Raw genomic sequence first — 22219 nt, 5'->3', positions numbered from 1 at the left:
ATAAAAAAATGAACATAGATGCGCTTATAGAGAAAATTAAACCTAAATTCACAGTAAATTTCAATTTACTGTGAATTTAGGTGAAATTTCCTGTATAAGGGCATCTATTTTCACTTTAAGAGAAGCTCAACAAGGCATAGAGGGACGGGCTTATAAACTGGTGTGAGCGCCCTTCGGTTGGCGAGGTGGGACTAAACATTGGCCGCAACTAGGACCAGCCCTTTAGTCCCGGTTTGTGGTATGAACCGGGACTAAAGGGTGGTGGGCCAGGAGCGTGGCCCATTGGTCCCGGTTTGTACCACCAACCGGGACCAAAGGGTCCATACTAACCGGGACCAATGCCCACAAGGCCCCGGCAGGCCCCCTGGGCTCACGAACCGGGAACAATGCTCACATTAGTCCCGGTTCGTGACTGAACCGGGGCTAATGTGAAAACTGCCCTGTGACCTAAGCCCTGTTTTCTACTCCTTCTTTAGAAAGATGTGGGTCATCCCAAAAGTAATGTCTCAAATCATAGAAAAACTTTTTCTTTTGCTGGTATGTGAAACTAGGTGGTATAAATTTAGCAACAATGTAATTAGCATAATCAGCATACCATGGAGTACTACGAGAAGTATTTATGACATTTAATTGCTCATCAGGAAAGCTATCATCAATAGGTAGTGGGTCATCAAGGACATTTTCTAACCTAGACAAGTTGTCTGCAACGGGGTTCTCAGCTCCCTTTCTATCAACAATATGCAAATCAAATTCTTGTAGCAAGAGAACCCATCTAATAAGCCTAGGTTTAGCATCTTTATTTTCCATAAGATATTTAATAGCAGCATGATCAGTGTGGATAGTTACTTTAGAATCAACAATATAAGGTCCGAACTTATCACATGCAAATACAACTGCTAAAAATTCCTTTTCAGTAGTAGCATAGTTTCTTTGAGCATTGTCTAGAGTCTTACTAGCATAATGGATAACATTTAATTTCTTATCAACTCTTTGCCCTAGAACAGCACCTACAACATAATCACTAGCATCACACATAATTTCAAAGGGTAAATTCCAATCAGGTGGCTGAACAATAGGTGCAGAGATCAATGCTTTCTTAAGTATTTCAAATGCTTCTACACAATCATCATCAAAGACAAATGGTATATCTTTTTGTAATAAATTAGTCAGAGGCCGAGAAATTTTCGAGAAGTCCTTAATGGACCTCCTATAAAATCCGGCGTGACCAAGGAAACTTCTTATACCTTTGATGTCCTTGGGACATGGCATCTTTTCAATAGAATCAACCTTGGCTTTATCAACTTCAATAGCTCTTTCAGAAACTTTATGACCCAAGACAATACCTTCATTAACCATAAAGTGGCACTTTTCCCAATTCAAGACAAGATTAGTTTCTTCACATCTCTGCAAAACTCGATCAAGATTGCTCAAGCAATCATCAAAAGAGGATCCATAGACGGAAAAGTCGTCCATGAAAACCTCACAAATCTTTTCACAAAAGTCAGAGAATATAGCCATCATGCATCTTTTAAAGGTAGCAGTTGCATTACATAAACCAAAAGGCATATGTCTATAAGCAAAAGTACCAAAAGAGCATGTAAAAGTAGTCTTAGATTGATCCTTAGCTGACACAGGTATTTGAGAGAAACCAGAATAACCATCTAGAAAGCAATAATGTGTATGTTTGCATAATCTTTCTAGCATTTGATCAATATAAGGTAAAGGGTAATGATCTTTCTTAGTAGTTTTATTTAATTTGTGGAAATCAATTACCATCCTATAACCTGTAATAATTCTTTGCAGGATCAATTCATCTTTATCATTAGGAACAACAGTAATACCTCCCTTCTTAGGGACCCAATGGACAGGACTTACCCACTCACTGTCAGCAACTGGATAAATTATACCTGCCTCAAGGATCTTTAGTATCTCCTTTCTCACCACTTCTTTCATTTTAGGATTAAGCCTTCGTTGAGGATCACGAACTGGTTTTGCATCTGCTTCCAAGTTTATTTTGTGTTGACATAACGTGGGACTAATGCCCTTGAGATCATCCAGAGTATATCCAATAGCAGCGCGGTGCTTCTTCAGAGTTTTTAATAATCTTTCTTCTTTTCATCAAGATAAGCATACTTAAGATTATCAGGTAACGGTTTAAGCTCAAACACGGGATCACCCTTGGGTGGAGGAGGATCCCCTAGGATTTCAACAGGCAGATTGTGTTTCAGAATAGGTTCCTGTTTAAAGAATACTTCATCTATTTCCCTTCTTTCATCCATAAACTATCATTTTCATGGTCTAGCAAATAATGTTCTAAAGGATCACTAGGAGGTACAGCGATAGAAGCAAGACCAATAATTTCATCCTTACTAGGTAATTCTTCTTCACGGTGTTGTTTACTAAATTTAGAGAAATTAAACTCGTGAATCATATCATCCAAGACAACAGTAACAACATTCTTTTTGCAGTCTATCTGAGCATTAACAGTATTCAAGAAGGGTCTACCAAATATAATGGGACAAAAGCTATCTAGTGGGGGACCAATAACAAGAAAGTCAGCAGGATATTTAGTTTTCCCACACAAGACTTCAACATCTCTAACAATTCCCACTGGTGATATAGTATCTCTATTGGCAAGTTTAATTGTAACATCAATATCTTCTATCTCAGCAGGTGCAATTTCATGCTTAATTTCTTCATACAAAGTATGAGGTATAACACTAGCACTAGCACCCATATCACATAAGCCATGATATTAACGATCTCCTATTTTAACAGAAATAACAGGCACACCTACCACAGGTCTATGTTTATCTTTAGCACAAGGTTTAGCAATTCTAGCAGTTTCACCGTTGAACTGAATAACATGCCCATCAATATTATCAGCCAAGAGATCTTTAACAATAGCAATATTAGGTTCTACTTTAACTTGCTCAGGAGGTGTATAAGTTCTAATATTGCTTTTACGAACAACAGTTGAAGCTTTAGCATGATCCTTCATTCTAACAGGAAAGGGTGGTTTCTCAACATAAGAAGTAGGAACGATAGGATCATTATAAGTGACAGTCTTTTCTTCAACTTTAATAGGTGCAGCTACTTTTACTTCTATGGGAGGATGATATTTAAACCACTCCTCCTTGGGGAGATCAACATAGGTAGCAAAAGATTCACAGAAAGAAGCTACTATCTCAGAGTCAAGTCCATATTTAGTGCTAAACTTACGGAAAATGTCGGTATCCATAAAAGATTTAACACAATCAAACTTAGGTGTGATACCTGACTCCTTACCTTCGTCGAGGTCCCAATCTTCAGAGTTGCGTTTAATTCTATCCAATAAATCCCATTTAAATTCAATAGTCTTCATCATCAAAGAGCTAGCACAAGAAGTATCGAGCATGGTTTGATTATTATGAGAAAGCCAAGCATAAAAACTTTGAATAATTATTTCTCTTGGGAGCTCATGATTGGGGCATGAATACAACATTGATTTAAGCCTCCCCCAAGCTTGAGCGATGCTTTCTCCTTCGCGAGGCCAAAAATTATATATATAATTGCGGTCACGATGAACAAGATGCATAGGATAATATTTTTGATGAAATTCCAATTTCAATCTTTTGTAGTTCCATGATCTCGTATCATCACATAGCCTATACCATGTTAATGCATCTCCCTTCAAACATAAAGGGAAAGCCTTCTTCTTATCATCATCGGGTATACCTGCAAGCTTAAATAATCCACAAACTTCATCCACATATATTAAGTGCTCATCAGGATGCTTTGTTCTATCTCCTGTAAAAGGATTAGCTAGCAGTTTTTCTATCATACCCGCAGGAAATTCAAAAGGAGTTTCATTTTCAATAGGTTCAGTAGGTTGAGGGGCAACTCTTTGCTCTACTGGACGGGGTGAAGATACCCCGAACAGCCCCTCAGAGGATTACTTTCCATAGTAACAAGTGACAGTAAATTTCAGCACACTATATAAATTTTTCCTTACCAAATTCCACCTACCAAAAGCGCTTCACTCCCCCGCAACGGCGCCAGAAAAGAGTCTTGATGACCCACAAGTATAAGGGATCTATCGTAGTCCTTTCGATAAGTTAGAGTGTCGAACCCAACGAGGAGCAGAAGGAAATGATAAGCGGTTTTCAGCAAGGTATTCTCTGCAAGTACTGAAATAAGTGGTAACAGATAGTTTTGTGATAAGATAATCTGTAACGAGCAACAAGTAACAAAAGTAAATAAAGTGCAGCAAGGTGGTCCAATCCTTTTTGTAGCAAAGGACAAGCCTGGACAAACTCTTACAATAGAAAAAGCGCTCCCGAGGACACATTGGGGATATCATCAGGCTAGTTTTCATCACGTTCATATGATTCGCGTTCGGTACTTTGATAATTTGATATGTGGGTGGACCGGTGCTTGGGTACTGTTCTTACTTGAACAAGCATCCCACTTATGATTAACCTCTATTGCAAGCGTCCGCAACTACAACAAAAGTATTAAGGTAAACCTAACCATAGCATGAAACATATGGATCCAAATCAGCCCCTTACGAAGCAACGCATAAACTAGGGTTTAAGCTTCTGTCACTCTAGCAACCCATCATCTACTTATTACTTCCCAATGCCTTCCTCTAGGCCAAAATAATGGTGAAGTGCCATGTAGTCGACGTTCACATGACACCACTAGAGGAAAAGACAACATACATCTCATCAAAATATCGAACGAATACCAAATTCACATGACTACTAATAGCAAGACTTCTCCCATGTCCTCAGGAAAAAACGTAATAACTCACAAAGCATATTCATGTTCATAATCAGAGGGGTATTAATATGCATAAAGGATCTGAACATATGATCTTCCACCAAATAAACCAACTAGCATCAACTACAAGGAGTAATCAACACTACTAGCAACCTACTAGTACCAATCCCAGACTTGGAGACAAGAATTGGACACAAGAGATGAACTAGGGTTTTGAGATGAGATGGTGCTGGTGAAGATGTTGATGGAGATTGCCCTCTCCCGATGAGTGGAGTGTTGGTGATGATGATGATGATCTCCCCCTCCCGCAGGGAAGTGTCCCCGGCACCACAGCTCTGCCGGAGCCCTAGATTGGTTCCGCCAAGGTTCCGCCTCGTGGCGGCGGAGTTTCGTCCCGAGAGGTTGCTTCTTATTTTTTCTGGACGAAAGACTCCATATAGCAGAAGGGGGGTATCAGAGAGCCACCAGGGGGCCCACGAGGTAGGGGGCGCGCCCTAGGGGGGGCGCCCCCCACCCTCGTGGACAGGGTGTGGGCCCCCTGGCCTTCATATTTGGCGAGGATTTTTTATTATTTATTATAAGGTGTTCCGTGGAGTTTCAGGACTTTTGGAGTTACGCAGAATAGGCCTCTAATATTTGCTCCTTTTCCAGCCAGAATTCCAGCTGCCGGCATTCCCCCTCTTCATGGTAAACCTTGTAAAATAAGATAGAATAGCCATAAGTATTGATATATAATGTGTAATAACAGCCCATAATGCAATAAATATCGATATAAAAGCATGATGCAAAATGGACGTATCAACCACCAACAAGCATCAACCCATGGCTGGCCCGAAACAACGGGTGCCTCCAACTAGCAACAGTCCTTGGGGAGTTTTGTTTGCAATTATTTTGATTTGATTTTATTAGAGCATGGGACTGGGCATCCCGGTGACCAGCCATTTCCTCGTGAGTGAGGAGTGGAGTCCACTCCTCTTGAGAATAACCCGCCTAGCATGGAAGATACAGATAGCCCTAGTTGATACATGAGCTATTCGAGCATACAAAACAGAATTTTATTTGAAGGTTTAGAGTTTGGCACATTCAAATTTACTTGGAACGGCAGGTAGATACCGCATATAGGAAGGTATGGTGGACTCATATGGAATAACTTTGGGGTTTATGGAAGTGGGTGCACAAGCAGTATTCCCGCTTAGTACAAGTGAAGGCTAGAAAGAGACTGGGAAGCGACCAACTAGAGAGCGACAATAGTCATAAATATGCATTAAAATTAATAAACATTGAGTGCAAGCATGAGTAGGATATAATCCACCATGAACATAAATATGGTGGAGGCTATGTTGATTTTGTTTCAACTACATGTGTGAACATGTGCCAAGTCAAGTCACTCGAATCATTCAAAGGAGGATTCCACCCTATCATACCACATCACAACCATTTTAATAGCATGTTGGCACGCAAGGTAAACCATTATAAACTCCTAGCTAATTAAGCATGGCATAAAAACTATAATCTCTAATTGTCATTGCAAACATGTTTATTCATAATAGGCTGAATCAGGAACGATGAACTAATCATATTTACAAAATCAAGAGAGGTCGAGTTCATACCAGCTTCTCTCCTCTCAATCGGTCCATCATATATCGTCATTATTGCATTTCACTTGCACGACCGAACGGTGTAGATAATAATAATAGTGCACGTGCATTGGACTAAGCTAGAATCTGCGAGCATTCAATACGAGGGAGAAGACAAGGTAATATGGGCTCTTTGTTAAATCAACAACAATGCATATAAGAGCCACTTAACATTTTCAATATGGTCTTCTCCTCTCGACCCCCAAAGAAAAGAAAGGAAATAAAACTATTTACACGGGAAAGCTCCCAACCAGCAAAAGAAGAACAAGAAATCTTTTTAGGTTTTCTTTTAGTTACTACTACAAGCATGGAAAGTAAACTAGCTAAAAGCTACAACTAATTTTTTTGTTTTTTCTTAAGGTTTTTCAAACACACAAGAAGAAGCTAAGAAAAGAAAATAAACTACCATGGATATTACAATGAAAAAGTATGAGCACCGACAACTAGAATGAGTGTGTGAACATGAATGTAATGTCGGTGAGAAATACGTACTCCTGCAAGCTTAGGCTTTTGGCCTAAGTTGGTTTACGGCCACGGCTGGCCTGGCGGATATCCAAAGTTGTAGCTGGGGTCGTACTGAGATGCAGCCTCGGGGTACCACTTATTGGCGATCTCCTCCGGATCCCACTGGTAAATAGACTAACGTGGAGGATCAAGTTGTGGCTCCGGCTCTAGCTCTGGAGCAGGTGCTAGGCTCCGGCAGGCATGAATGGCCTTCGGTAGGACAAGATACTTGCCTGAAAATAAGTTAAACAAAGAAGGAGCAGACAAAGTAATAGTCTCAAAATAATTTTATCAAATATCAGTCTATGGTTAAGCTTCTTTTCCTTATTCTTAACAATAAAATCATGTGCTACCATACTGTTATAGTCTAGAAAAACAGGAGGCACCAACTTTTCTTCTTTCTCATAATGCCTAATAGGTATGTTAAAATGTGCAGCTAGGCGCGAGGCGAAGATACCTCCCAAGATGGGACCCTTCGTGCGGTTCAGATTTAATCGCTTTGCAATAATAGTGCGTAGACTAAAGGTGTTATCACGAAACAAGGCATGGCACAAAATAACAATATCAGGGGCACTAAGGTTTCCACAGTTTCTGCGACCAATTAAACATCTACTAGCAAATATTGCAAAGTAACGCAGAACAGGAAAGTGTATGCTAGTGATTCTTGCATCGGAAACTTTCCTCGTTTCCCCTACAGCAATCATATCAATAAATCCTCCACATCATTACGGTGTGGTTCCTCTATGCTGCCCGTAAAGGGTATCTTACAGACCCGGCAGAAATCAAATAGTGACATCTCCTTAAACTCATCATACAGATAAAAATCTACCAAAGTTGGTGACCTCCTAGCATGGAAATGAAAATTTTGCACAAAAATATTAGTGAGTAGGAGATACTGTTCGGCGCTGGTCGTGGAGGAAGTCGGTGAGGCCCGCATTCTCAGCCAAATAATAAAAGTCATCATGAATCCTGGCTGCTGTCAAGAACTCATACAAGGCCATTCACACGGCCGAACCTCCGCGGTGCGAGGGAGATTATATTTGGGCCTTTTATCCTCTTCAGTTTGCTTATCCTTCGAGCTTCGGCTACAAGAGCCCCTCAAAAATCTCTTCATCACTTTCTGAAAATTTCTGAAATTTTTAGTAACTTAAAGTAAAAGTGAACCAAACTCAACAAAATTGATAGCAACTACTCCCACAAGTGCCTAGAGACTATATCATGCATTAGAACTACTTCGGACCAAATAAATTTGGCATGCAAGCTCAAGAACAGGGTCACCTAGGCAGCAAAATTTGCAATGAATAAAGCACTAGAACAAAAACTAATTGGACCATTGGAGGAGTCACATACCGAAGAACAATCCCCCAAAGCAGTTTTGTGAGTGGAGCTTTGAGCAAGGAGATCGAAAATGGCAGCAAGATGAGCTAGAACTCGTGCTTGAGCTGGTTGGTCATTTTTTTGGGAGGAAGAAGGAGTGTGTGGGTGCAGGAATAAGTGGACGGGAGCCACCAGGGGCCCACGAGGCAGGGGGCGCACCCTGGACCCTCGTGGCCAGATGCTTGCTCCCCCTAATGTGTTCTCAGTGCCAGATATTCTCAAATATTCTAGAAAAAATCACATTTCATTTTCAGGGCATTTGGAGAACTTTTATTTTCGGGGTATTTTTTTATTGCACAGATAATTCAGAAAACAGGCGGAAAATACTAATTTTTCTTTATTTAATCTAAATAACAGAAAGTAAAAGGAGGGTACAGAAGGTTGTGCTTTCTAACTTCATCCATCTCATGCTCATCAAAAGGAATCCACTAACAAGGTTGATCAAGTCTTGTTAACAAACTCATTCTGAATAACATGGAACCGGAGAAATTTCGAATAACACTAGGTTACCTCAACGGGGATATGCACGTCCCCAACAATAAGAATATCATATTTATTCTTGACAGTAGGAAGAGGAAATTCAAAACCTCCAATAGTAATCGATGGAATTTTTCCAATAGAATTTATGCTGTGGACTTGAGGTTGTTTCCTCGGAAAGTGTACCGTGTGCTCATTATGATTAACATAAAAAGCGACATTGCCTTTGTTGCAATCAATAACAGCCCCTGCAGTATTCAAAAAGGTCTACCAAGGATAATTGACATACTATCGTCCTCGGGAATATCAAGAATAACAAAGTCCGTTAAAATAGTAACATTTGCAACCACAACAGGCACATCCTCACAAATGCCGATAGGTATAGCTGTTGATTTATCAGCCATTTGCAAAGATATTTCAGTAGGTGTCAACTTATTCAAATCAAGTCTACGATATAAAGAGAGAGGCATAACACTAACACCGGCTCCAAGATCACATAAAGCAGTTTAACATTATTTCGTTTAATGAAGCATGGTATAGTTGGTACTCCTGGATCTCCAAGTTTCTTAGGTATTCCACCCTTAAAAGTATAATTAGCAGGCATGGTGGAAATTTCGGCTTCCGGTATCTTTATTTTATTTGTAACAATATCTTTCATATACTTAGCATAAGGATTCATTTTAAGCATATCAGTCAAACGCATACGCAAAAAGATAGGTCCATTCATTTCAGCAAAGCGCTCAAAATCCTCATCATACTTTTTCTTGGATGGTTTAGGAGGAAAGGGCATGGGTTTCTGAACCCATGGTTCTCTTTCTCTACCGTGCTTCCTAGCAACAAAGTCTCTCTTATCATAACGTTGATTCTTTGATTGTGGGTTATCAAGATCAACAACAGGTTCTATCTCTACATCATTGTTATTACTAGGTTGAGCATCAACATGAACATCATCATTAATATTATCACTAGGTTCATGTTCATTACCAGATTGTGTTTCAGCATCAGAAATAGAAATATCATTGGGATTCTCAGGTGTGTCAACAATAGGTTCTCTAGAAGCATGCAAAATCCTATCATTTTTCTTTTTCTTCCTTTTAGAAGGACTAGGTGCATCAACATTAGTTCTCTGAGAATCTTGCTCAATTCTATTGGGGTGACCCTCAGGATACAAAGGTTCCTGAGTCATTTTACCCCCTCTAGTCACAACTCTAACAGCATTATTATTTCTCTTACTATTTAATTCATTGAGCAAATCATTCTGAGCTTTAAGTACTTGCTTTTCTTGAGTCGTAACCATAGAAGCATGTTTACTAATGAGTTTAAGTTCACATTTAACTCTAGACATACAATCACTTAAGTGTTCTGTCGTGGATTTGTCACGGCAGATGTCCTTAGTGTCAGGACTTAGTCTCGAGGCCAACGCATCAATGTTATAGCTTGAGTGGGGTTGATCTGGATGAGAGACGCGAAGCGGATCATCACACAAGACAGGATTTAGCCAGCTTCGGACCCCGGGAAACATCATCCGGTAAAAACCCTACATGATGTTTGTGGCTAGGTCTCATTATGCTCATGAGGGAGACGTCGTGTCTCCGACTCTCTTCTAGTTGGGTCTAGCCCTAGAGATTGTTTCTTTCTTGCTTGTCCCTCTTGGGGTGCCCTGCCCCTCCTTATATAAGTTGGAGGGGCGGGTTACATGAATAGTCCTAGTAGGATTAGGATTGCTCTATTACAAGTGGAGTCCTAGTCTTGCTTCCTTTGTAAGGGAATATTCCTTATGCTTTCTCTTAAGCCGGCCCACCATAACATGAGCGTCCTTCTGGGTCTTGGGCCTTGTCCTCTATCTGACTCGCCCGCCGGGTCACTAATAGGTCGCCGAGGATCGGGCGGGTCTCCTTGAGTCGTCAAATGTCTGTCGGGTCTCTGGTGAGCCGCCAAGTCCGGCCGGGTCATTGATACGTCTCCAACGTATCAATAATTTATGAAGTATTCATGCTATTATATTATCCTTCTAGGATGTTTGATTTGCATTTATATGATATTTTATATGATTTTTGGGACTAACCTATTAACCTAGAGCCCAGTGCCAGTTTCTGTTTTCTCCTTGTTTTTGAGTTTTGCAGAAAAGGAATACCAAACGGAGTCCAATTGATGGGCCAATTTTTGATGATCTTTTATGCACCAAAAGAAGACCACGGAGCATCGGAGTTGGGCCAGAAGAGTCCCGAGCTGCCCACGAGGGTGGGGGGCGCGCCCACCTGGTACGGGCGCGTGGGCCTGCCTCGTGGACAGCTCGGGCACCTCCTTGATGTGAGACCGACGCCAAAAATTCCTATAAATACAGAAACCTCGGAAAATTAACCTAGATCGGAAGTTCCGCCGCCGCAACCCTCTGTAGCCACGAGAAATCAATCTAGGCCCTCTCCGGCACCCTGCCGGAGGGGGCCATCATCACCGGAAGCCATGGAGGAGGAAGCACAAGGGGGAGAACCTCTCCTCCTCTCTTCCGGTGGCGCGGGAGTGCCATCGGGAGGGGAATCATTGCCGCGGTGATCGTCTTCATCAACATCACCATCATCATCACCATCCTCATCTCTTTTACGCGGTCCACTCTCCCGCACCCCGCTGTAATCCCTACTTGAACATGGTGCTTTATGCCACATATTATGATCCAATGATGTGTTGCCATCTTATGATGTTTTGAGTAGATATCTTTTGTCCTTGGGTTGATTGATGATCTAGATTGGTACGAGTTGTATGTTTTATTTTGGTGCTGTCCTATGGTGCCCTCTGTGTCGCGCAAGCGTGAGGGATTCCCGCTGTAGGGTGTTGTAATACGTTCATGATTCGCTTATAGTGGGTTGCTAGAGTGACAGAAGCTTAAACCCGAGTAAGGGGGTTGTTGCGTATGGGAATAAAGAGGACTTGATGCTTTAATGCTATGGTTGGGTTTTACCTTAATGATCCTTAGTAGTTACTGATGCTTTCTAGAGTTCCAATGATAAGTGCATATGATCCAAGTAGAGAAAGTATGTTAGCTTATGCCTCTCCCTCATATGAAATTGCAATGACGACTACCGGTCTTGTTAACAATTGCCTAGGACAATTCCGCACACCGATCCACCATTATTCCACACTAGCTATTTATATTATTTAGTAATATATTCTAACTTTATGATAACAGCACCTACTTTTATATTTTAGCTCTCCGATATCATGCAAAGTTATCCTCTTCATACCCACAACGTAGTTTTATTTCTCGTTTCTAGTTGGAAGTAAACGTTAGGTGCACGTAGAGTCGTATCGGTGGCAGATAGGGCTTGAGAGAATATTGATCTTACCTTTAGCTCCTTGTGGGTTCGACACTCCATACTTATCACTTCCACCTTTGGAAAGTGCTACGATGATTCCTTGCACTTGGGGATTATCAAGCTCTTTTCTTGCGCCGTTGCCGGGGAGCAATAGCGTGGGGTTGATATTCTCGTGTGTACTTGTTTGCTTTCTTCACTAATTAGATTTTGTTTTTCCTTTTTGTTTCTGTTTAGTTGTGGGTGAAACATACAAAAAAAATTAAAAGAATAAAAATAAAAAAAATATTACTTGCCTTTCATTCCTAAAAAGTTTTTCAAAAAGAGAAGTGATTGGAAAGTTATGCATTGAAGAAGTGAGGGTCGACCTTGAGCACTTGTGTTCATGCTCACGGAAACAATGTAGAATTTTTCATGGAAGTTTCTCTGTAAATAATTATCCCCTTGTATATATTCATTGTATTATAAAAATAAAAGTGCCAAGCTTTGTTTTTAGGATGATTAGATTGCTTGTTTGCGATGTGCAAAACAAAAACAGAAACTTTGGCTGTAGTGCGTGAATTTACATTTTTTACTGGAAAGTCAAATGGGTCTCAAACCTTTTGCACATTACTTCTGTACAAATTTTTCAAATTTTCAAATTTAGTTCATAATTTTAGGAGTTACAGAAGTTTGCTAAACATCCAGATTACTACAGACTGTTCTGTTTTTAACAGATTCTGTTTTGCGTGTGTTGTTTGCTTATTCGATGAATCTATGGCTAGTATTGGAGGGTATGAACCATATAGAACTTGTAATACAGTAGGTTTAACACCAATACAAATAAAGAATGAGTTCATTACAGTACCTAAAGGTAGTGATTTGTTTTATTACACTAACGGATCTCACAAGTTTTTGTTTAAGTTTTTGTGAATGAAGTGTTTGAAGGTCGAGGAGCTATCAATATGAGAAGAATAAAGAGAGGCAAGAGTTCAAGCATGGGGATGCCCAAGGCACCCCAAGTAAATATTTCAGAGGGTACTCAAGCATCTAAAGCTTGGGGATGCCCCGGTTGGCATCCCATCTTTCTTCTTCAACGATTATTGGTATACCTTGGTTTTTGCCTTGTTCACATGATTTGTGTCCTTTGTGTTTTTGTTTTTCCTTTAAGAACCTTGCTAGCATGAGATATCCCTTCATTGATTTATAGAATACTTCATGTGCTTCACTTAAATCTTTTAAGTATGACCTTATAGAATTACTCTTTGTGCTTCACTTAAATCTTTTGAGTATAGTTTTATAGAATGCTTCATGTGCTTCACTTATACATTTTGAGCTTGGATATTGGTCAGTTATAGAATGCTCCAGAAACTTCACTTATATCTTTTGGAGTATGAATAATACCATCATTTAAAGTGGGTTTGGAAGAGTGTCAACTTTAGGAATTAGTGATCCCACTATTTTGGAGGATGTTGAATCTTAGTATGATATTTATGAAAGTGGATTTGGAAGAGTGTCAACTTTAGCTAGTAATGACTCCACTATTTCGGAAGAGGTTCCAATTGAGTATGAGAACAAAGTTGCTATCCATGATTCTACTGAAAATTATTATGAGGGAGGAATTTGTGCTTGTAGGAGTTGCAATAATATCAAGTTTCCTCTCTATGTGCTTAAAATTTTGAAGTTATACTTGCTTTGCCTTCCTATGCTAGTTGATTGTTGTTCTTATAAATTGTGTGCTCACAAAATCCCTAGACATAGGAAGTAGGTTATATTTAAATGTGCTAGTCATATTCTTCAAGATGCTCTCTTTGTGCTTCAATTCCTATCTTTTATGTGAGCATCATTGAAATCATCATGCCTAGCTAAAAGGCATTAAAGAAAAGCGCTTGTAGGGAGACAACCCAATATTTACCCTTACTGTTTTTGTGTGTTTGTATGATTAAGCTACTGTACTAATCATGTTTTATAGCTTTTGTTTCAATAAAGTTCCAAGTAAGACCTTTGGGAAGACTTGGGTGAAGGTTAATGTGATCTTGCTGTAAAAAACAGAAACTTTGCGCTCACGAGAATAGATGTCATTTTTTACAGAAGAGTGCTCTTGAGTTAATTCTTTTTGCATAAGATTAATAGACAAATTACTCACGTCCACAACTTTATTTCATAATTTTTGGAGTAGCATAAGTATGGTTATCGTTCAGATCATTACAGACTGTTCAGTTTCTGACAGACTCTGTTTTCATTGCATAGTTTGCTTGTTTTCTAGTTTCTATGGCTTATATTCCTAAATATAAATTGTAGAAATGATATGGTACAGTAGGAATTGTGTGAGAACAATTATGAACCTTGTCTTTGACAGTACCAAAGTGAATGGTTTGCTCTTTATCATACTAACCTATCTCACGAAGTTTGGTTAAGTTTTGTGTGATTGAAGTTTTCAAGTTTTGGGTGAGATATCGATATGAGGAGAATAAGGAGTGGAAAGACCCTAAGCTTGGGGATGCCCAAGGCACCCCAAGGTAATATTCAATGAAGACTCAAGCGCCTAAGCTTGGGGATGCCCCGGAAAGGCATCCCCTCTTTCGTCTTCAAAACTATCGGTACATCTTACTCGGAGCTATATTTTTATTCATCACATGATATGTGTTTTGCTTGGAGCGTATTTTCAATTTTACTTGCTGTTTGAATAAAATCATTGGATCTGAAATATTGAATAAAAAAAGGGGAAACCCTCCCATGGCTAGTTAATTATTTGACTACTCAGTGTTCTTCACTCATATCTTTTGGAGTAGTTTGTCATTTACTTATGTGCTTCACGTATATCCTATGAGTAAATGGTTGAATGAATTGAATGTCATAAATCTGAATTTATACATGTTTCATATGCTTATAACATGGATAGTAATGACTTCACATATAAAGAGTATGAGGCATAAAAGTTGTTGAGAGTTGACAAACATAGTTTTGGTCATCGTTGCAATTAATAGGAAGTAATAAGGAAAGAGAGGTTCACATATAAATATATTATCTTAGACACCTTTTATGATTGGGAGCACTCATTAAGTATGACATGCTAAAGAGTTGACGTTGGACAAGGAAGACAACGTAATGGTTTATGTTTTCTCACATCTCAGTTAAAGTATATTGTCATTGACCTTCCGAACATCACTACTAGGGAAAGGCCTACTAATGGCGCACCTAATTTGGCCATTAATGGCGCATTAGTGGTGCGCCATTAGTAGCACGCCATTAGTATATTTTACTAATGGCGCACCACTGGTGCGCCATTAGTATCTGGTATACTAATGGCGCACCCCAGATGCGCCATTAGTATGCCTCCCAGGGGGGCATGTATACCCAGGTGCTTTGGCATACTAATGGCGCACAACAACAGGATGCGCCATTAGTAACTTCGGCATACTAATGGCGCACTGTTTAGTGATGCGCCATTAGTATCCTTTGGCATACTAATGGCGCACTATGATGTGATGCGCCATTAGTATGAATATTAGGTTTTTTTATTTTTTTATTTTTTGTTTTTTGCACAGGTTACAAAATGTATAATTGGACAAAATATAGACAGCACACATCAACAACAGATTCATCGAATACAATAGAAGATTAGTCTCTGAATACAATTCATCATTTTAGTCTCCGAATACAATTCATCATATTAGTCTCCTAATTGAAAAGGCCGAACAAAGATAGAACATTATATTACAAGTCTCGAGACCGCGAGCTTGTCTTCACATTACAAGTCGATATCGATCATCTAAACTACCATCACATAGAAGAGAGCTGCGGTCATCACGATGAGCATCATCACGATGAAACTCGTCTTCATCCGGTTCCTCCAACGCTCCCTCCCCTCTTCCGCTAGATAGCGGGCGTATCTAGATTCGGCCTCGGCCCTAGTGGCGTACCCTTTGTAACTGTTACCGCTGAATTGGTGAACCTGTCTCCGACACTCCTCCCAGTCGTCGTAGACTCTGGGAACCTTACCCTTGTACACGACATACCACGGCATCGCTATGCAGTAGCCAAACGAAACGTTAGTACCAATTCACAGACAATACATAAGCAATATAAAGTATGCAACAGAACGATCGGAAGAGAAAAGCAAGACATTAATAGCATCGATTACATCTAAGTTGAAGGACTCTCGAAACCAAAGAGACATACTACAAGTTCATTAAAGTTTAATTACAACATGAGCCAATCGATGTTTCAGAACTAGACACAGCATCACTGCTTTCGACTCGACTCAAGGGACCGGAGCGTGGATGAAGCCGCCGTCTATCGTGGGAGTCATGAAACAACGGGCGTTGTCAGCCTGCATTTGTAGGATTGTGTCGATGTCACTGTTGGACGGTTGATTTCTGAGGTAGAACTGCCCCGAGGTACGAAGGACATCTTGATGGATGATTTCCGCAAACTCCAACTGGATGCGAAAGAATTCTTGTCTGATGTCCGCGTCCTGGATTGCCGACACGCTCGCGGCCCAATCTTTGAGTCTACTCGGTAGCAGAAGTTGATGATGGTCCCGTACGATCGCCCGCATGTGATGGATGGCGTAGTAGGCACCCTTCTGACCGCCAGGCGGCTGCTTGACGCAGCAGAACATCGTATTGTGGGAGAACACGTGCTTGCCGTACTTACGAATAGGCCTGGTGAAGGTGCCTGCAGATTTGACGTAGCCGGGGAGAACATCATCAAGAACCTTCTTGACATTTGTGTAGTCTACGTTCGACTGACGCTCCGGGTCGAAATACGTGGCCATGGAATATTTGGGGCATAGGAGGATGAGCGTGCAATATGTGTCACTGCAGAAAACATGGAATGTTAAAAGAAAAACGATCGAAATCTAAGAATTCATACGTTACGGGGCGGTTGAGGGGAGGACTTACTCGGGAAAGTAAGGCACGAGGAAGTTATCCTTATCTTGGTTTGCCAGAATGACGCCTTCGAGGTAAGAATTCGCGACTTGTCGGTCCCCAGCGCTGCCCAAGATCTTGGCACGCATGTAGAAGGGGTCGACTATCACGATGTCCGGGGTCTTGTCGCGAATGATCCACATCTCCATACTCAGCGAAAATAGCCGAACGAAGGTGTAGTGCAGCGGATGAAGGTTCAACATAGCGTGGATGTCATCAAACCGCAGGACGATCGTACCCCCGATGGAGTTATCCACAAAGCCCTTGCCCTCTGGCACCTTGGCCGCGAAAACCGGGTATGCAACATCCTTCTCTCTGAGACGCCGCTTCTCCAAAGAAAGAACACTGTCATGCAGACTCCGCATAGCACCGGTTGCAGCATCGAGCATATTTCTCGGTAGCATCGGCCTACCCGCCACATGCACCCTCCTCGAGATATCCGCAGTTGAAGGTGGCCCGTCCTGAGCACGGATCGTACTCGGTGCCGGCTGGCCCGCACCCTTGTTAGTCTTTCTTTTGCGTGCCTTCTTCTTCTCCTGTAATGGGACCGAGTTCTGCTCACAGACCGCCTTCTTGAGTGTGTTGGGGCTGATCATATTTCGCACCTCGCCTATCTGAGGCTCGGTGAAGTCGGCAGCTGGAGGCGTCTCCTGAGAGCTGAACTGCAGACGACGCCTGTTGCAACTTGGCTTCTCCGCGGTACCAGCTAGATCGCACACGTCTTTTGTTGGGTTGGGTTCTTGAGAAGGAGGCCCCATGAAGTCGCCACCGTCCCCATGATCGGCAAAGTACTGATCGACGTTGGCAAATGTATCGTCGTCGTCGTCGTTTTGATCCTGTGCCATATGCATGTTTGGATCCAGTGGCATAGGGATGTCCGGCACCGTTGCGGCGGTCTTGCCATGGGGCCGACTTGGCGCCGGCACGACTGGCGGTGTTGTCTTTGGGGTGGTGTCCCCCGCCCCCAAACGAATCTGGCTCTTCGGCCAAAGCAGGGGCCAGCTCAGGCAGGCGCTGAGGGTCATCACGTCATCATTGTCGGCCCCGATGGGTCGAATCGGAGGTAACAACTCGTCGCAGCCTGGCAGCACCCGAACCAGTTGAACCCTAAACAAGTTGGGTGGCATCTGGGTACCGTGGAACAAGGGGTTGCCTGGTTGAACGATTTTGCCCTTGGCGACATCGACCAACTTGTTGTTCACGAAGTGCAGGAGAGTGCACGGAACATCGGCGGCGCCCTGCGAAAACATGTAGGGCGTTAGGGATGCCCAGTCAAAGGCAAGGAGATGAAGTCCTCAGCCGAGAGAGGCTTAATTAGTTACCGTGATGATGGCGTCGAGCTCGGCTAATGTTGAGGCACCACCAACGGCGGGCGTGCAGTTGACGGAGGGGCCGCTTGTTGCAGAGGTGCCGGCCGGCGTACACCCGGGTGCATTAAGCTCCCGTGCCGGCGTCGGAGACACCAATGCCGCCTCCGCCGGAGACACCAATGGCCCCGCCATCGCGTTCTGCGAGTTGCTGGCCGTGAAGCTAGGAATCGGGGGCGGCCCCTGTTGGCCGCCCGCAATCCACGCACTAATTCCCTGGATCAAGGTATGCACAATGGCGGTGATCGTCGCTCCGAGTTGTTGTTGCACTTGCTCTTGGACAATCTCCGGAATCCGCGCCACCTGTGCCCTGAGTTCTTGAACCTCGCGCGCCTGGCTTTCCGAGCTGGTCTTTTTCTCCTTTCGCCCACCAGTGTTATAGTATGACGACCATTTGGTCGACAAGCCTTTGCCGGCCACACGACCAGCTGACGTCGGCTTACTGAGCTTATCCTTGTTCTTCATTAGATTCAACGCCCTATTTAGAGTGGTGTCCCAAGGGTTGCTCTTAGTCGACTCCGCGCTACTGCTTTCAGTCGCCTGCGGAAGGAATGTGAAACATTTAGAAATTTGGCTTCATTAATTAGAATGGAACCATATGGAGCTAATTACGCGGGGGTGTATTCCTTACCAGAACAAGCTCAAGCGCCCTGGTCTTCGGATCCGTGGTAAGCTCCTTTGTTTTCGGGTCCTTCCTGTACCGGGCCCTGACAAAGTTCCTGGTCTGCTTGTCACCGTATTTATCGAAGAGGGGCGGTAGGCCTTGCTCGGCACGGTCCGCCTCCTCCTTGTCCCATATTGGCTCCGCCACTCTGTAACCGCCGGGACCGAGTGTGTGTTCCCCTAAGTTCAGCTCCCGCATTTCTTTCCCCCACTTACTTGATTCAGAGTTTGCGGTGCTCGAGCAATTGATCTTGAAGTCGTTGTAGTCATCTTCGGTGATCGAAGGATTTTTCTCCTTGATCTTCTCATAACTCTCACCTTTCTCGATCATTCTCTTCACATTGCTTTTCCAAGTAGACAGGGCCTTGCTCATCTTCGTGAGGGCAGCATTGTTCACTTTATTCCCTTTGAGGCTTGTGTTTTCAAATTCAGCGGGGAACTTGTATCGTTCGTGCAGCTTCGTGAAGAGGAGGTTGCGCAAATTCCCTCGGTCAGGATGCCTCAGGTTCTCGGTGTTGATCGAGACGGTGCTCCGGAGAATGCACCCGAGCTGAAGCGAGTACACCTTGACTATTCGTTCGGGCGCCGTTGGATTCCCGTCGGAGTCCACACTTCAGTAACTTCCTCCTTGAGGGTGCGGAGCACGGTCGGGCGTCGGTCCTTCCATTTCCTCTTCGGTTGGCTGCCATCTGTGCGTGCACCGCCATCATCAGTGGTGGCATCCTCGGCGGCACCATTAGTGGTGGCATCCTCGGTGGCACCATCAGTGGTGGCATCCTCGGCGGCACCATCAGTGGTGGCATCAGTGGGGTCATCCTCGGCGGTACCATCAGTGGTCTCAGGATCGGTGGGGAAGGCGGCGTCCTCATACAAGTGAGGTTGTTCCTCCATCTCCTGGGACAGCTTCCAGAATGGCTTGACGCCCGAACCCCCGGCCTCATCGTTGTTGGCCATGTTTCTCTCTAAATAGGAAAAAAGTTTGGTCAAAAAGTTGGTTATTGTCAAGGAACAAGATCATGGTCTCATCATTTAGGGTTTGTCGACACCGAGGCATCCTAAAAGCTAAGCTTTTATCATTGAGGGTTTTTCGACGCCGAGGCACCCTAAAAGCCTAAGCTTTCATCATTTCGGTTTTTATCGACACCGAGGCACCCTAAAAGTCATGCATTAGTCACAAGTACGCCGGGGCACTTGATCCTACTTAATTAACTACTAACATACCCCGGCCCATGCATTAGTCACAAGTACCCCATATGTCCTATTTTTAGCAAAGTCATGCTAAAATTCACAGAAAATTTCAGCATGACCTTTGCTGAAAATAGGACATATGGAGTACCCGAATTTGCCGGAACGGAAGTTAATCGACATTCCGGCAAACTCAAGGGCCTCTCGGGTGGACAAGGCAAAAAAGGCCTCCATTACAACATGGAAAATACATTGGCATGTGAAGAGGTGAAACAATATATGCATCTCCAAGCAGTATCATTCAACATTTTGGACAAAACACTACAAGCAACATGAGACACTGAAAACAATTGCTACCAATGAATCTACACTTCTATAACAAAATAAATCAGAAACTTAGTCTGTCATCATTAGGCAGCCACCATTAGTTATTCCGTTATGTTAAAGCAAATAAAACAGAGAATTGACTTGTGCAATCTGCAGGTAGCAGTAGCAGGGACGCGCAGGTTACTGCTGGTGGCATCCGAGATGTTTCACGAACGTCGGGTGTGTGCCAATGTATGCAAAGAATTGAAGATTGAAAAAGTTTCGAGCTACGCTGGAAGTTGATTGTGTGATGAGCTTCTTTTAAACGACAGTCGCTTTCAGAAAGAGATTGTTTGGTTTTTGTAATAGACTAAGTTTTTGTAATAGATTATGTTAAAGCAAATAAAATGAGTTCAATACTGATAAATGTTAGGAGTGTAAGAAGATTCAGTTAGCACTGTAATCCATTAGCATAAGTAAAACTACAGTGGTAAATTCAGTTACTGTACTGATGTTACATCAGAGCTTGAAAATTCAGTTATTGTACTGACTAAATTCTCCTTGCAAGCAGTACTATCATGCCAGAAACCATTTGTGTGTGAGTAATACTGTGATTTCGTCTAGAGTACTCTTATTTGCAAGGAGTACTCTGCAGTTGTAGGAGTAATTCATTTCGAAAACTGGGTAAAACTGTAGCTTTTGCTCTAGAGTACTGTGATTTGTACTCCCAGCTGACTAGAGTAGGAATAGTTACTATTATTTGCTCCTACAGCTGACTAGAGTAGGAGTATTTCACCTGCATCACAGTGATACATTCATAGGCCGGGTCTTGAGGAAAAGGTAGATGTACTTATAATTCAGACGAAAAACAAAATTATTGTCAAGTCATTAAACAAGGGAAATCTATCTATCACAACCGGTGATCTATTTTCAGCTTGACAAGTGCATCATCATATTTGTCGCTTTTACATGTGTTTGTTTTTCTTAGCTAAACCTGACAAACCTGAGGGTGCATCATCATATTTGTAATGACTGAAAATATTTACTTCAGGAAATATTTACTACTGTAGTTTCTGTTACAAACAAAAAAAAGACTGAAGTTTGTCCTAGCTATATTTCAGGATGATTTTTCAGTTGCTCATGCTTTTTACAAATTGTAGCTACTGTTTTTTATACCTAAACAAAATTGCCCTAGCTATATTTGCTACTGTTTTTATACCTAATTTTTTGCTACTGTTTTTTTAATTTGCCACTGCTTTTTTTATTTGCTACTGTTTTTATACCTAAACAAAATTTCCCTAGCTATATTTGGTACTCTTTTTTTATTTGCTACTGTTTTTATACCTAATTTTTTTGCTACTTTTTAAAAATTGCTACTATTCTTTTAAAATTGCTACTGTTTTTTATACCTAAACAAAATGACCCTAGCTATATTTGCTAATATTTTCTATTTGCTACTGTTTTTATACCTAATTTTTTTGGTACTGTTTTTTTAAATTGCTACTGTTTTTGCTACTACCCTAATTTCCTAAAAGATTTCTAACTTTGCTAACTGTGCTAGATTTGCCCTAAAATTTACTGCCCTAACCCTAAAATTTGCAAACCCTACACCCTAAAATTTACAAAGGGGAAGGAGGAGGCCGGAGGGGGAGGGAGAGGTGGGGGCAGTACCTTAGGAGGCGGAGGAGGCCGGAGGGGACAAGGAGGAGGTCGGAGCG

This window comes from Triticum aestivum, chromosome 7D (assembly GCF_018294505.1).
Source record: "Triticum aestivum cultivar Chinese Spring chromosome 7D, IWGSC CS RefSeq v2.1, whole genome shotgun sequence".
Lineage (NCBI taxonomy): Eukaryota > Viridiplantae > Streptophyta > Magnoliopsida > Poales > Poaceae > Triticum > Triticum aestivum.
Note: the sequence above shows the minus strand (reverse complement) of the source record.